This window comes from Notamacropus eugenii, chromosome 2 (genome assembly GCF_028372415.1).
Source record: "Notamacropus eugenii isolate mMacEug1 chromosome 2, mMacEug1.pri_v2, whole genome shotgun sequence".
In the NCBI taxonomy this organism is placed as follows: Eukaryota; Metazoa; Chordata; class Mammalia; order Diprotodontia; family Macropodidae; genus Notamacropus; species Notamacropus eugenii.
In genome coordinates, this window is record NC_092873.1 from 267,827,102 (window position 1) to 267,844,088 (window position 16,987).

Genomic DNA, 16,987 nt, shown 5'->3' on the forward strand with positions numbered 1-16,987 from the left:
GGCGTGCCTTCTGTTACCACCAATCCCTGGGGACTGGCCTTTCCTCTCACCTCAACTGTTCAATCCTTTAATTCCCCCCGCTCACCTCCCCCCTCCAGGAGTTAGACTCATATTAAACAGGGCACCAAGTGGTTGCTAAGTCCTTAAGGAGTTGAACATAAGGTGAACACAAACCCCTTTTTGGACTTACTCTTTATGTTTACATGTAACGGTTTTCATTCTGTGAATCTACCTTGCTCTTTCTAAGCCAGCTGTTCCTCTTGTCTGTGTTTTCTCTAGTGCCATCATCTCCACGTGATGAGGCTTAATTGGGCCTCTCACCAAGCTTTCTGTGGTCTTGTTTTTCCTTCCACTATTTCTTGCTGTTTTATGCTGATAATCTTTTTCTATTTTCTTAAATAATGTAACCCTCTTGCCAGCCTAGGAATCAAGATCCATGACTTCTAGGCACGTGAGGTTGAGACTAGTGAGGCCATCTTCTCTGTCTTATCCATTGTGGTTCATCAAGTCACTAGGACTTCAGAGAAGCCTTCCTGGGATCCCCAAAGAGCATCAAAAGGTGAATTCAGGGAGTGCCTGTCTAGCCCACTGCCCAGGTCCTCAAAGGTGCTGCCCTGGCTATGACAGCCTTCTCTGTGTGCCAGTAAAAGAAAGATGCTTAACATAGGATGGAAAACTGGAAGGAACTTTGACTTCTTCCCACCCCATAGTTAGTCCAACCTATTCTTATTACAAATGAGGAAACTGAAGCCCAGAAAGGTTGAAATCACACAGAGCACTTTTTTTTAAACTACTTGTTGACTATCTACCCCATCTCGAAAGTATTTTTGGGAATTGAGCTGTGTTTAGGGCCCCTAAAACTGACTGTCACAAATTATTTCATAGTTTTGGCTTCTGTGACCCCTTCTTATGTATAAGAATGTTTTCTTCTTAAAATTTTGTCACTGCAAATGTTATCTTTCCTCAGGAGAATATGTATTAGTTAATATTTTTGTTAGGTTTAAAAATTTCGTATATTTTAAACTTATTTTCCTTTCTCATAGAACAGAAGTTTCCAAATTTATTTGGCCTACTGCCCCCTTTAAAAAAAATTACTCAGCACCTCCCTGGAAATCTTTCTTTAATCGTTGTTTTTTTTTTTTTAATTTGCATCATTTCAAAAAATATATAATTTTTTTTTAAAAAATGACACTTCAATAATTTATTGTAAATTTCTGGATGTTTTCCTGAATTGAAATTTTGATGACACAATATTGTATCATATAACCATATAGTATTGTATTGTAAACAATACAATGTCATCATGCAGACATATTCCTGCTGTTGCATGCTGGACTTCCGAACAATGCGCAACATGCTTGCCTGCCAACACTTGCTTGTTAAGAGTTGTTGATCAACTTGATCACTGATCAGTTATAGCTTTCATTTTGTGTGTTTATTTGGAAAATAATGTAAGCACTACAACTTTAACTCTATTACACAACAGATAGAAACATGTGTGAATGGTTTTTCAAAATTTTCTTCTTTCCTTATGCTTCCACTGCCCCTTTATTTTTGTTCAGCACTCCCATCCAATTGCACAAGAGGCTACTACTGCCTCCCTGGATCATTCCAGCACCTCCCCCCCAGGAGTTGGTATTGCCCAATTTGGGAACTTTATTTCTTTTTTTAAAAATTAAATTATTTTATTTGTTTTCAGTGTTTGACAATCACTTCTTATCTTAGATTTTTTCCCCCTCCCTCCGCCCTCCCTGAGATGGTGTACAATCTTATATAGGTTCCACATGTACATTCCTATTAAATATGTGTTGCATAGAAGAATTAAAATGAATGAGAGAGACCATAAAACAAAACAAAATATAATACAAAAGAAAATGGTCTGCTTCTATCTCTGATCCAATTTCATAGTTCGTTCTCTGGATGTAGAAGGTGTTTTGCCTCAAGAGTCTATTGGAAATTTTTTTTAAGTCCATGCATTTCAGTGAAGTAGTAAGTCTATCAGAAAAATTCCTCTTACACTGTGGTTGTTGCTGTGTACTAAGTTCTGGTTCTGCTCCTTTCACTCATTATCAGTTCATGTAAGTCTTTCCAGGCCTCTCTGAAGTCTTCCTGTTCATTGTTTCTCATAGCACAATAGTATTCCATTACATTCATATACCACAACTTGTTCAGCCATTCCCCAATTGATGGGGATCCCCTTGATTTCCAGTTTTTGGCCACCACAAAGAGAGCTGCTATATATATTTTTGTACATGTGGGACCCTTTTCCATTTCTATGATCTCTTTGAGATATAGCCCTAGAAGTGGTATTGCTGGGTCAAAGGGTATGCACATTTTTGTAGCCCTTTGAGCATAGTTCCAAATTGCTCTCCAGAATGGCTGGATCAGCTCACAGCTCCACCAACAATGAATTAGTGTTCCAACTCTCCCACATTTTCTCCAGCATTAATCATCTTCCTGTTTTGTCATGTTAACCAATCTGATAGGTATAATGTGGTACCTCAGAGTTGTTTTGATTTGCATCTCTCTAATCAATAGTGATTTAGAGCATTTTTCCGTATGATTATAGATAGCTTTAATTTCTTCCTCTAAAAATTCCCTGTTCATATCCTTTGACCATTTATTGATTGGGGAATGACTTTTATTGTTGTGCATTTGACTCAGTTCTCTATATATTTTAGAAATGAGACCTTTATCACAGACACTAGTTACAAAAATTCCCAGTTTTCTGCTTTCCTCCTAATCTTGGTTGCATTGGGTTTGTTTGTACAAAAACTTTTCAATTTAACATAATCAAAATTATTCATTTCGCACTTCATAACGTTCTCTATCTCTTGTTTGGTCATAAATTTCTCCATTCTCCGAAAATCTGGCAAATACACTATGTTTTGCTCCCTTAATTTGTTTATAGTATCAATCTTTATACCTAGATCATGTATCCATTTGGACTTTATTCTGGTGTATGGTGTCAGGCATTGGTCTATGCCCAGTTTCTGCCATACTGTTATCTAGTTTTCCCAGCAATTTTTGTCAGACAGTGAGTTCTTTTTTTTTTCTTTTTTTTTTAAATTTATTTTTTATTTAACTTTTAACATTCATTTTCACAAAATTTTGGGTTCCAAATTTTCTCCCCTTTTGTCCCCTCCCCCCACCCCAAAACACCGAGCATTCTAATTGCCCCTGTCACCAATTTGCCCTCTCTTCTATCGTCCCCCTCTGCCCTTGTCTCCATCTTCTCTTTTGTCCTGTAGGGCCAAATAACTTTCTATACCCCTTTACCTGTATTTCTTGTTTCCTAGTAGCAAGAACAGTACTCGACAGTTGTTCCTAAAACTTTGAGTTCCAACTTCTCTTCCTCCCTCCCTCCCCACCCCTTCCCTGTGGAAGGCAAGCAATTCAATATAGGCCATATCTGTGTAGTTTTGCAAATGACTTCCATAACAGTCGTGTTGTATAAGACTAACTATATTTCCCTCCATCCTATCCTGTCCCCCATTACTTCTATTCTCTCTTTTGATTCCGTCCCTCCCCGTGCGTGTTGACCTCAAATTGCTCCCTCTTCCCCATGCCCTCCCTTCCATCATCCCCCCCCACCCTGCTTATCCCCTTCTCCCCCACTTTCCTGTATTGTAAGATAGGTTTTCATACCAAAATGAGCATGCATTTTATTCCTTCCTTTAGTGGGATGTGATGAGAGTAAACTTCATGTTTTTCTCTCACCTCCCCTCTTTATCCCTCCACTAATAAGTCTTTTGCTTGCCTCTTTTATGAGAGATAATTTGCCCCATTCCATTTCTCCCTTTCTCCTCCCAATATATTTCTCTCTCACCATTTAATTTCATTTTTTTAAGATATGATCCCATCCTCTTCAATTCACTCTGTGCTGTGTGTGTGTGTGTGTGTGTGTGTGTAATCCCACCCACTACCCAGATACTGAAAAGTTTCAAGAGGAATGTATACAGTTCAACTTTAGTAAGTCCCTTATGACTTCTCTTTGGTGTTTACCTTTTCATGCTTCTCTTCATTCTTTTGTTTGAAAGTCAAATTTTCTTTTCAGCTCTGGTCTTTTCATTAAGAATGCTTGAAAGTCCTCTATTTCATTGAAAGACCAGTTTTTCCCCTGAAGTATTATACTCAGTTTTGCTGGGTAGGTGATTCTTGGTTTTAGTCCTAGTTCCTTTGACTTCTGGAATATCCTATTCCATGCCCTTCGATCCCTTAATGTAGAAGCTGCTAGATCTTGTGTTATCCTGATTGTATTTCCACAGTACTTGAATTGTTTCTTTCTAGCTGCTTGCAATATTTTCTCCTTGACCTGGGAGCTCTGGAATTTGGCCACAATGTTCCTAGGAGTTTCTCTTTTTGGATCTTTTTCAGGCGGTGATCTGTGGATTCCTTGAATACTTATTTTGCCCTCTAGTTCTAAAATCTCAGGGCAGTTTTCCTTGATAATTTCATGAAAGATGATGTCTAGGCTCTTTTTTTGATCATGGCTTTCAGGTAGGCCCATAATTTTTAAGTTGTCTCTCCTGGATCTATTTTCCAGGTCAGTAGTTTTTCCAATGAGATATTTCACATTATCTTCCATTTTTTCATTCTTTTGGTTTTGTTTTGTGATTTCTTGGTTTCTCATAAAGAAATTGGCCTCCATCTGTTCCATTCTAGTTTTGAAAGAACCTCCTTTTCCATTTTCCATTTGGGTAATTCTGCTTTTGAAAGCATTCTTCTCCTCATTGGCTTTTTGAACCTCTTTTGCCAGTTGAGTTAGCCTATTTTTCAAGGTGTTATTTTCTTCAGCATTTTTTTGGGTCTCCTTTAGCAGGGTGTGGACCTGCTTTTCATGCTTTTCTTTCATCTCTCTCATTTCTCTTCCCAGTTTTTCCTCCACCTCTCTAACTTGATTTTCAAAATCCTTTTTGAGCTCTTCTATGGCCTGAGCCCATTGGGTGGGCTGGGATACAGAAGCCTTGACTGCTGTGTCTTTCCCCAATGGTAAGCATTGTTCTTCCTCATCAGAAAGGAAGGGAGGAAATACCTGTTCACCAAGAAAGTAACCTTCTATAGTCTTATTTTTTTTCCCTTTTCTGGGCATTTTCCCAGCCAGTGACTTGACCTTCTGAGTATTCTCTTCACACCCACTTTGCCTCCAGATCCACCCAGCCAGCACTTGGGGTCTGAGATTCAAATGCTGCTTCCCAGCCTCAGGGTTTTTGGCGGAGGCAGGGCTGCTATTCAGTGTGAGATTAAGTTCAGGTGCTCAGGTCAGGGCAGGGCCGCCTCACTGGCTCAGTTCCCTCAGGGGGTTTATGCAGAGACTTTCAACAATGGATCCAGGCTCCTGCCTACTTGGGGAGCCCTGGTCTTCTCCCGCCTCTGCTGCTGCCTCCCAAGGGGGCCTGAGTTATGGGGAGACCCCACTCCCCTCTCAGCAAGCTGAGAAGACCCTCTCACCAACCTTTGGGGCCCGTGGGTGGAGGGACCTGCGCAGCTGCTGGAGATTCCATCCCTGAAGCCTGCTCGGATCCACTCCTCTCGGTGCTATGCGGCCAAGGCAGGGCTGGGCTCAGTTGCAGGTCCAGGGTGACACGGACCTTTTGCGAGAGGTTTTCAGGGCTCTCTGGAACAGAACTCTCCTCCGCTCTGTTGTTCTGTGGCTTCTGCTGCTCCAGAATTTGTTGGGAGTTCTTCTTTACAGATATTTTATAGGCTGTGGGTTTGGAGCTAGCGTATGTGTGTCTTTCTACTCCACCATCTTGGCTCCGCTCCCCCCCCCCCCCTCGACAGTGAGTTCTTATCCCAGAAGCTGGGGTCCTTGGGTTTTTCAAACAGTAGATTCCTATATTCTTTGACTACTGTGTTTTGAGTTACCTAACCTATTCCACTGGTCTACCCCTCTGTTTCTTAGTGAGTACTAAGTGGTTTGATGACCACTGCTTTATAATATAATTGAGATATAGTAGGGCTAGGCCACCTTCTCTAACATTTCTTTTCATTAGTTCCCTTGATATTCTGGACCTTTTGTTCTTCCACATGAATTTTAATATTATTTTTTCTAGCTCTAGAAAATAATTATCTGGTAGTTTGTTTCTTATGGCATTGAATAAGTAAATTAATTAGGTAGAATTTTCATTTTTATTATATTAGCTCAGCCTACCCACGAGCAACTGATGTTTTTCCACATATTTAAATCTGACTTTATTTGTGTGAAAAGTGTTTTGTAATTGTGTTCATATAGTTCCTGGGTTTGTTTTGGCAGGTAGACTCCCAGATGTTTTATAATGTCTACCATAATTTTAAATGGGATTTATCTTTCTATCTCTTGCTATTGGGCTTTGTTGGTAACAATTTGGGAACTTTTGAAAGACTCTGAGTTCATTTCATGTATAAACTAAAGTGAAAAGGTTATGTGCACTTGTATTGGAAAGACTTAAATTCTCCCTTGAGAAAACAATACATTGTCATTCTCCTGACAAACGCCAAATATTTAGAGGTGGAATTGCCCATGTTAGTTGGCTGCTGTTCTGTATGAGGGGGCAGCTGGATGACACAGTCCATAGAGCCCTGGACCTGAAGTCAGGAAGACCTTAGTTCAAATGTGACCTCAGACGCTTACTAGCTATGTGATCCTGGGCAAGTCACTTAACCCCTGCCTGCATAAAACTGGAGAAGGAAACGACCACTCCAGTATCTTCACCAAGAAAACCCATGGACAGTATGACCCAAAGGGTCATGAAGAATTCAACACACCTAAACATGAAACAACATTCTGTGGGAGAAGTAGAATGGTTTGGTGAATCACTTTAAAGCCAGGGAATCCTGACTGTAATATACTGGCTATGTGACCCAGGGAACCTAGTCACTTGACCACTCAGGCAACTCCAAGACTATAAGTTGAAATTCTAAACTGTATTGGTAAAGGGATTTTCTTCAATTAGGAGTTCCCTACACCAATGAAATTATGAGTCCAGCCCTTATCTCTACTATTCTATCTATTATTGTAGTTTAATTGATTCATACATTCTTTTGCTTTCACTCAGCTGAGGATCCCCTCTTTCTCTTCAGCTTGATAGATTGTAACTTGCTAGTTAACATTGCATATTGGGAGACATTCTAATCCTATGTTCTCATTCTTCTCAACCATTTAAATATACCAGGTATTGACCTGGAGGCAGAGGCAAGATCACATCTTGCTCCTCACTAATCTTCATCTTGAAATCCCTGAAGAGGAGGGAGGAGGATTCCCTAACATATCTGTAATGGGATTTTTCCGGTACTAGAGAATAAAGCTAAGAAGCCTTCAATGAGAATACCCATCACTCCAATCTAGATGTAGATTTGGAGGATTACAACACCCAAGTTCCCATCTCTAACCCTCCCAAGGTCTTACTTGTCTGTCCAGAATATTCTTTAATAAATTTCATTTGGACCATGTAGGTTTTGTACATGGAGTTTTCTCCTTTTCTTTTCACCTAGTGTGAATACTGAGTTATCACATCATCCCTTGTATTCTAAGCCAGTTGCTTCTCTTGTCTTTGTCTTCTCTAGTGCTACGTTGTTTGTATGATGGGGCTTAATTGGGTTTCTCAGCTTTCTGTAATTTTTTTTTCTTTTGACTGCTTCTTGCTATTTAATACTCATAATTTTATTTTGTCCTCTTAAGCAAGAGTGGTATGAATGGCACTATACTTTTAAACTGGTATTGACCTTGGTGGTCATCTCTCCTTGGCAAGAGATCGAGTTCTTGCTGACTGGGGTGGTTTTTAAGCTCTTTTGATTTCCTTCCGGTGATGATTGATTTACATACACTAAAGCTGATTCATGCATTCTTTTACTATCACTCAGTTGAAGATTCCATCTTTCTCAAATAGTATTAATGTAGGAAATAGTATTAATTTGTGTACATGTTTGTTTTTTCATCCATTTCTAAGCTTTTAGCATCAAGATTGTGTTCAGGTCCTTTTGGAGTTCCTTTAATTTAATGCCATATGTATCATTTGTATTTTTTCTTCTAATTTGGTATTCATTTTTACATTTATTCTAACAAGAGTTGATAGTCTGCACATAGACAGCTAATCTGGAAATGATTCCCATGTTAGTAAATAGCCATTTCCTATCTGTTAAGATACAGTCAATTTAATTTTTTGTGTGGTGTTACTCAATACTCATTCACTATCTCCAAATCCTCTTCTTGAAGAAAATATTCATGATGTATAAGTATGTTTTCTTTTTAGCCTATTAGGCTCTTTTATTTCTTAATCCTGAATATATGTTCCAATATATTTTTCATTGTCATATCTTATGCCTACTTCTGTCACGAAGTCAACAAGAATTAAAGCATATGTTGAATTAATTTGAAGGATTTGACTGAGTTCTTTAAGTAGTATTTCCTATCTCATCCTCTGCAAGAAATGTAGAAGCATATTCTACAAATATCTTCATGATGGTCTTTTGCAAAATACTTCTCATAAAAAGCACTGCAATAAGAGATGACATCCTATAAAATTAGGTCTTTTTGTTTTCTTTAGAGATATGATAAAAACAACTCTGATAACTCCTTCATTTGATGTTTGAAGGATAACCTATGAGCCATCTTTCCATTTAGCTATTCTTTTGTCTTCTGGTTTCATTCAGAGGAAGAATGTCAATATTGATATGATTTAGTAATATGCTCATTCATTAATCATTGAAGATTTCCAACAGGCACGGTGTTTATAGGCCATCTAAAAATATGCTTCTCTGTCCCAATTCATTTTCCCCACCTTTACTATGGAAGAAAAAAGGAGTAGCTATATTCCTTCCTGTTCTCACTGATAGCCTAGTTTCTGGTAAATACCATTCCTAGGGAGAAAGACAGAGACAGAGAGAGAAACAGAAACAGACACACAGAGAGAGTGAGTGAGTTTTGGACAGGAAGCTGCTTGATAAGACTGGACGGAATAAGATTTTGACCACTGCCACAATTTTTTAAAATCTCATTTGATGGTGGGGCACACAGCCTTCTCTTGACTTTCCATTGCTTTCTCTTTGATGAAGTCTTTGACCTTCTCAAGGGTTGTCATAGATTAGACCTTGCACAGCCCAGGGAGGTTGTAGAAGGGGATTTTGGGAGGTGAATGGGTAAGCAAACACTTAAAAACCTCCCAGCCATTTTACTAATGGCTGATAAACCTCGTCATCACCAAAAAGTCTATTTCCTGTGTAATAACATCAATATGGAGGGTTATTAGTAAGCCAGGACGTTTTCTAGACAAGCAGGGTTGGGAGGGACCCATAGATATTTCTGTGTTTTGGTAATCCTGAGCCATACAATGCCCTGGATTCATTCAGAATCTAGCGACGAGATTTTTCATTGCTTAACTATTTGAAGTTAGATGTACATGGAATCTTTTGTGTCAAAAGCTATCAAGAGGATTGCTGTGTACTAGAAACTGAAATAGGACACCACCTACTGGGAAAAATTATAAACTGCTCTTCCTTGCTTGTTAATGGCTATCACTTTTCATCCTTTTTGGCAGACTTAGAAAAGGCAGGCCACAAGCTAGGGTTTGGCTGCTGTTGAGGAACTTCAGCTGTCACCTGGGATTCCTAGCAAATATGAATCAGTTCGTTATTAAGTTTATACTGTGGACTAGATAATGCTTACAGAAGCTTAAAAGTCAGGAAGACCTGCCACATGCTGGCTAAGTGACCCTGGAAAAGTCATTTAAACTTCTTTAGTTTAGAGCCCCCAAGCAATGTCTTAGACCTTAAGCCGTGAATGCTCTGCGGCTATGCGTGTATTCCTCACTGGGATCTCCCTGCACAAATCACTGGTCCAGTTAAAATGCAAAACAAAGTGCTCTGGGCTTGGTACTAGAGATACAAAAAAGGGTCTTCAAAAAACTTAAATTTTACTTCATTTGACAACAAATATAACCTCATAATGAAGCATGCTATCCAACTCCAGATAGAGAGGGGTAAACTGAGGTGTTTTGGGAGGTGTGGGGGTGTGGGAGAGAATAGCTAATGCAGGAAAATCTGTTTTGCTTAATTATGCATGTTTTGGGACTGAAAATGAAATTCAATTTAAAAAGCAACATGTATATTTTAAAGGAATAGCAAGTAGAACATAGTAGATTTGCAGTTTCATGGGCAATCGTCTTTTTTATTAAAATATGTCGTGGAAATACTTGTTTTATTTCATAAATTAAAAATAAAATAAAATAAGAACAAAACAAAAAACCAACAACACCATAGCACACACTAGGTGGCACAGTGGGTAGAATCCTAGACTTGGAGTCAGGAAGACCAGAGTTCAAATCCTATCTCAGATGCTAGCTGTATGACCCTGGGTGATTCGCTTAACCTCTATTTGCTTCTATTTCCTCATCTGTAAATTGGGGATAATATCACCTACCTCCAGGATTATTGAGAGGATCAAGTGAGAATGTTTGTAAAGGGCTTTGCCAACCTTAAAGCATGACGTAAATGCTAACTATTGTTATTATATAAGCTATATGCAAAATAGATCCCAGGGGGCTTTGGAGAACTAGGTCCTAGTAGCTGGGGGGCATCAGGAGAGACCTCAAGTATAAGGTGAACTAGAGATTCTAAGAGGCAAAGGTCAGGAGGGTGTGCATTCAGTCATGGGGAGACAGCCTGGGACAAGGCACAGAGAAGGGGAGGAAGTTGTATGTAAAGAGTAGCAAGGAGTCCATCTAGTTTAGCTAGTTTGGGGAGTCGTGTAGGATAAGGCTGGAGCTCGGAGTAACTGGCTTGTTTGTAAGGATGGGAGACACCTGGGTGTGTTTGCAGGCAGCTAGGTAGGAACAGCAGACAAGGGATACCCTTCATCAGAGCCTGGAATAAAAGAGAGAATGTCAAGGGCTTTTGAGCTGTGGTCTAGGGAGCTCATGGTGAATATCCTCTATGTAATTAATATTGCCTGGTGAACTGGGACAGCTCAATGGCACAGTGGAGAGAGCACTGGGCTTGGAATTAGGGAGAGTCATCTTCAGGAGTTGGAAGCTGGTCTCAGACATTTGCTAATTGTGTGTCTCTGGGCAAATCAATTAACCTTGTTTGGCTCAAGTTTTTCATCTGTAAAATAATCTGGAGAAGAAAATAGTGAGCCACTCCAGTATCTTTGCCAACAGAACTCCACATGAGTTATAAACAGTCAGACAACAATAATGGTAAACTGGTGAACAGGAAAGTAGAGGAGTTAGACATTTTATTCCCTAACCCATATTTGTATAGGTGAGACCACCCTGGGATTCACTCTTCTTTTGGGCTATGGTTTTTTTGTCCAGTTACTTCCTTGGCCTGTCTCCTGTGGGGCAGTTTCCTTTCCAACTCTGTCCTGTGGCAAAGGTATGTAGCCACTGGCTGACCATCCAAACCAGCATATCTACAACTGTTATTGCTTCATTTTAATGCTCAGAAAAACTCTAGTGAATGTGTTTTCTCTGTTCTGGGAAGCTGTTAAAATAAACCTATAATTGTTCTCTCTTGTCTGAATATGAGCCCCAAAACCAACAGAACAGGAAATACAATAGACCAGCTCTTCTCCCTTCAGTTTTTCCTAATCACCTTATTTAATATATTCAAACATAACTTGTTCAATCATTGGTATGTACAATTTGTCAATTCTCTTTTTAAAGAACAATTGAGCAAAATGAAATTATAGTTTATTGTGAGACAACAAGTTTCACACATATACAAATAGTCTCTCTCCCCAAATTTTTTCTTTTAAATAAAAACAAAACCCCCAAACCATCAACTTCCTGAACACAGAAAAAAAAAAAGAAATGGGGGAGGAGGGAGAAGAAAATCCTTTTATCTTTGGTCTTTTAACAATCTTTTACAAATTATATATTTTATAGCTAAGTAGAGATACACAAAAAAGTTATTGAAATGTTCACAATTAGATTGCATTTTTGTTAATTTTTTAAAATTTAATTTTAATTATTTAAATAAATATTTAAAATAATTTTAATTTTAAAATTAAAAAAATTTTTTAAAAGAAAGTTTAGTTACCTCCCTACCTTGCTATCATAAGAAACATGGTTATACAACAATGATATCCAAAGTAGGACACACCCATTTGAGATCATGGAACCATGGCTGGTTTGAATTCCCCTCCCTTCCTTCCCCCCAAGTAATACGTAGAGAAACATAAGTAAATTAAAAATTCAAACAGATTTTCCTTTTTGAAGTACTTTTTAGAAAAAAAATGTCTTACAAAATGTTGGTTCTGTTTTTTTCTTCCCTGTTGGAAACTCTTTTTGTGGTCAGTTTTATTCATCTATAATGTCATTTCCACTGATAAAATTGTATCTGTTTCTGATGTTGAACCATTTGATGGTAACAAGGAGTTGGGTGACAAGAATTTTCTTTTCTGGATCTTCACTAGATGTGACTGTAACATCTGCATCTCCACTGATGTTGCTTTCCAAGATGGTAGCTTTGGACATTACTCTGGAAGCAATAGCATTCTCAAGGCTCAAAGTCCTGGGGGCCAGGGGGAAAGGAAAAGAGTGGCCAAGCAGGTGATAGTGGTTTGACATGCTTAATGCATGCTTTTTCCTGTCTCTCAAAGAGGGTGCTGACTTGTATGATCTATAATGCCGTGGCTTAGGACTTCCTGTGGGTTTGTTTTGTTTTTTGCCTTTCTTTGTAAATGCTAGATTTAGACTGACACATAGTGATAAATTCCTGTTGACTGACTAGACTCAAGCCATTGTGGCAGCTTCCTCATTTTCTTTATCTTCAGCTCTTTCCACCCTCCTGCTTCTTTTTCTCACAAATCGTTGCTCCAAAATTTTATAGGAAGTGAAAAATTACCATTCTGGTTCACACTGATTTTTCTTTGTTTTGATTTTTGTCTCATATTACTTTTTTCCTGACCTTCTCTACAATAAACATTTTCTCTTGATCCTTAAGTATCACCAGCAATTGATCTGAAATAGACAAAAAGAGAGGTATTTCTCCTGGGAAATGGAAAGTCTATCGTCTGGCCTCTTTCCAAAAGGCATTTATGATTGAGAGTCCTGGGTGATCCCAGGTTGAAGAGAGAGCAGGACCAAGAAGAAACAACTTTCATTCTCATTCCAGGATCATAAGATTTTGAACTGAAAGCATCTTAGTGTCATCTGATTCAGCCTATTTATTTTATTGATAAGGAAAGCGAGGTTCACAGAAGTGAAATGATTCGCTCAGGGTCAGACAGGTCTTAGTGGACAGAACTAGAATTTGCACTCAGGTATCACTTTATCCAGTGTTCTTTCCAGTATACCATATTTGGTGTTTGCTTTCCTTCCAAGAGTCTGATCCATACCCTACCAACTTAAGTGTACTTAGGGAGTAATTCTTTCCATCTCTATTAAATGACCTATCTTTATTCTTTCTCTCTTTCTCTCCAGTGTTCTCTGTATGCCACTGGCATTCAGTAAACCATTGTCTTGCTGACCTGCAAACAGTTGCCTGTAAACTAGTTATTAATAATTCCATTGTACTCTATTTTGTTCTCCATTTTTTTTCCTTCTAATCCAGGACTCCCCCTAGTGAATAACAGGGGGAAAAACATCTTTTTCTGGTCTCCAAATAAAGAAATCTCTCAGGGTTGACCTTGAAAATTTTTACTTCAATTAAATTCAGTAACATGGTTCAGAGAAATGTTGGGGAGGAGGTGGTGGAAGATAATGAGCATTTAAATAGCAAAAAGTTAAGAACATAGTTAAGTTTGAGGGAGGAGAGGAAGAGAGTTTCTAGGGACAAGAAATTGTTCAACTCTTTTTTGAGGCAGGAATTTCAGCTTCAAATTAGTGGAGGACAATAAGGAAGCCAAGAAAGGGACAAGCTGTAGTAAGTTATCAGTGGCAAGATTTGAACCCAGGTCCTGTGACTAGATAGCCTGTGCTTCTGCCATGGTCCAAAGGCAAACATTAGTACCTCCTATCTATTCAGTCATTTCCAGCTCTTTGTGAGCCCATTTGGGGTTTTCTCTGCAAAGATACTGGAGTGGTTTGTCTTTTCCTTTTCCATCTCATTTTATAGATGAGAAAAATGAGGCAAACAGGATTAAATGACTTGCCCAGGATCACACAGCTGTCTAAGGCCAGATTTAAATTCAGGAAGATGAGTCTGACTCCTGATCTGGCATTCTATTCACTGTGCCACCTAGCAGTCCTATCTTATAGTGATTTTGTGTTTTATCCTATCATAACTTCTAGGATAAAATATAAAATCCTCTATCTGTTATTTAAAGCACTTTATAATATAGCTCTAACTTTCTTTCCTGGGCTTTTTTCATATTACTCTCCTTTGAAAGAAGGTAACATATAGGAACCTTTTAAACAAAAGACCAGATTTTTTATTTCATTATGTAACAGGGATGGTTTGATCAATGAAACCCAGGACTTGAAGCAAATATTCCCCACCTGGTTTGAGTCCTTAGACCAGAAGTTCTTTACCTTTTTTGTGTCATGGATACTGTTGGCAGTCTAGTAAAGCCAAGGTACTCAGAATAATGTTTATTGCCTAAATTCATAATTGTTCTTTTAAAAAATTTCCTAAATAGACCTGGACAGCTTGCCTTGTTAGAAAATCCTTATGGCTTCAAGGATCATTCCCCGTCATAACAGAGAGAAGTGCCAGCTTCTCTTTAAGCTCAGGAGAAAGCTATCTCTAGGGTTAATTCCTAAGGACTCCATAAAGGGAGAAGACGACTTCCAAAGTGAGGGGCTGGGAGATACTTCTTAGACATACACAGTCTCTACACATGAACCTCGCTAAGATGGCACTTTGAATTTGAACCAACTCTCCTTAGGCTTCTGATGTATGCAAGGAAAGAATGTGCCCTGGGTTTGGGGAAAATGCTTATACCAACTGGTCTTGCTATATCTTCTTGATATGGATTGATTCTCTGTTGTCTATGCTAATTTTGGCCTGACAACCAACACCAAGAAAACAGAGGCTCTCCACCAGCTACCACCACACTATCCGTGTGTGGAACCATTGGTTACAGCAAATAGAGAAGTTTGGAAGGCAGTGGATAAACTCGTTGAACTTGGATACTTTTTAGGGATGTATTCATTGATGATGAGGTTGACACATACACTGCCAGAGCTAGCTTAGTGTTTGGGAGACTCTGAAGGAAAGTGTGAGAGAGAAGAGGTATTAGACTGCCTACCAAACTGAAGGTCTGCAGAACCTCTGTGCTGACATCATTGTTGTATGCCTGTGAAGCCTGGACAGTCTATCAGTGCCATACCAAGAAAATGAATTGCTTCCATCTGAACTGTCTTAGGAAGATTCTAAGATTACCTGGCAGGATAAAGTACCAGACACTGAGATGCTTTCTTGATTTGAACTGCCAAGCACTCAAACTCTACTGTAGAGAGCACAACTCTGGTGGACTGGCCATGGTGTTTGAATATCAACTTATGCTTGCCTACAAGACTATTTTATAGAGAAATCACACAAGGCAAGAGTTCACATGAAGGTCAGAAGGAGAGATACAGGAACACTCTCAAGGCCTCTCTAAAGAATTTTGAAATCAATTGTGAGACATGAGAGACGCTGGCACAGGAGTGCCCAGCATGGTGTTACCACATCAAAGAAGGTGTTATGTGCTATAAGTAAAGCGGAATTGTAGTAGCTCAAAAGAAATATGAGATGTGCAAATTTAGAGACATCTCCATTCCAAATGTTCATATGGACCATTTGTGCCTGACCTGACACAGAGCCTTCTGATTGTGGCTAATCAGCCATAGTTGGACACACTGTACATTGACCCTAATATAGTGATATCTTTTTGGTCCTCTTCAAGTTTGAAGGACAGCAACCATCTTCTTAGCTAATCTCTTTTCTAAAACTTAATGGAGTTCAATTGATTTATTGATAATGGTCTACTGTTGGGGGCTCAGTAACTACAGTACTAGAAACCCTAACCCCTCAGTTATCCCTAGAACCCTGAAGGGAGTAGTAATCATTACCCTCTGGGGACCCAGTTGGTAGAGAGGACCAGAGAGGGCACTATAATTGGCACAGGGAACTCTCTAAGAGTTCGCACACCTCTATCAGTGCCCATCAGCAACTTACAGCCTTAAGAGAATCACCTAGAAGCACTTAAAGGTTAGATGACTTGCCTGATGTCACATAGTCAGTGTGTGTGAATTCAGGTATTCCTAATTCTGAGGTTAGCTCTCTATCCACCCCACCATGCTGCAACCTCTGCAATAAATTTACAGAGCAAAAAAATCAACCATTAGAGTAGGGGTTCCCACATTTCTGCATCATGGACCCCTTTGTAGTCTAGTTAAATCTGCTGTTCCCATCTCAGAATAATGTTTTTAAAGACATAAACTATATAGGATTACTAGGAAGCCCATTGTATTGAAAACACGGGAAAAAAAAAAGAGAAGTAAAAACAAGTTCATGGACCCCAGGTTAAGAAAACCTTGTTATAGAACATGGGAATCTCCTATACTGTCACTTATCGAGCCATGAATGGCTGACAGATTTCTGAGCTAACATCCTGGTCTCCTTATGAAGATGCCTTTCTCTAGTTCCATCTCCCTCATCTTCTGATTAATTTTTATTTCAAAACTAGCCCACTCCTCTGGTCCCTGTTTATTTATAAGATGTAGACAACCTGATTCTCTTGTTATATTTCTGTTCTAGTCCTATTGCTGGATCAACCCACTTCCTGAGGTTGATAAATCAGTTTGCTTTCCCTACTAAGAAAGATTTTGGTCCCTTATAGGTTTACAAAACCACATGCAGTAACATACAACATCAAGATTACTTCTTCACAAGAATTCACCCCACTGTTATTAGAGGAGTTGCTACTCGAATGTTAGCTGTAAACCTCACTCCACTATAGCAGTTCTAGACAAAGGGCAGTGGGGAATGGAGTGGCCATAGTTCCTAGAATCTGTGGTACCAAGGGGTAATGACTCACTGGGAGAAGTCCAGAATTCTATTTCCCAGGAGACTGTGATTC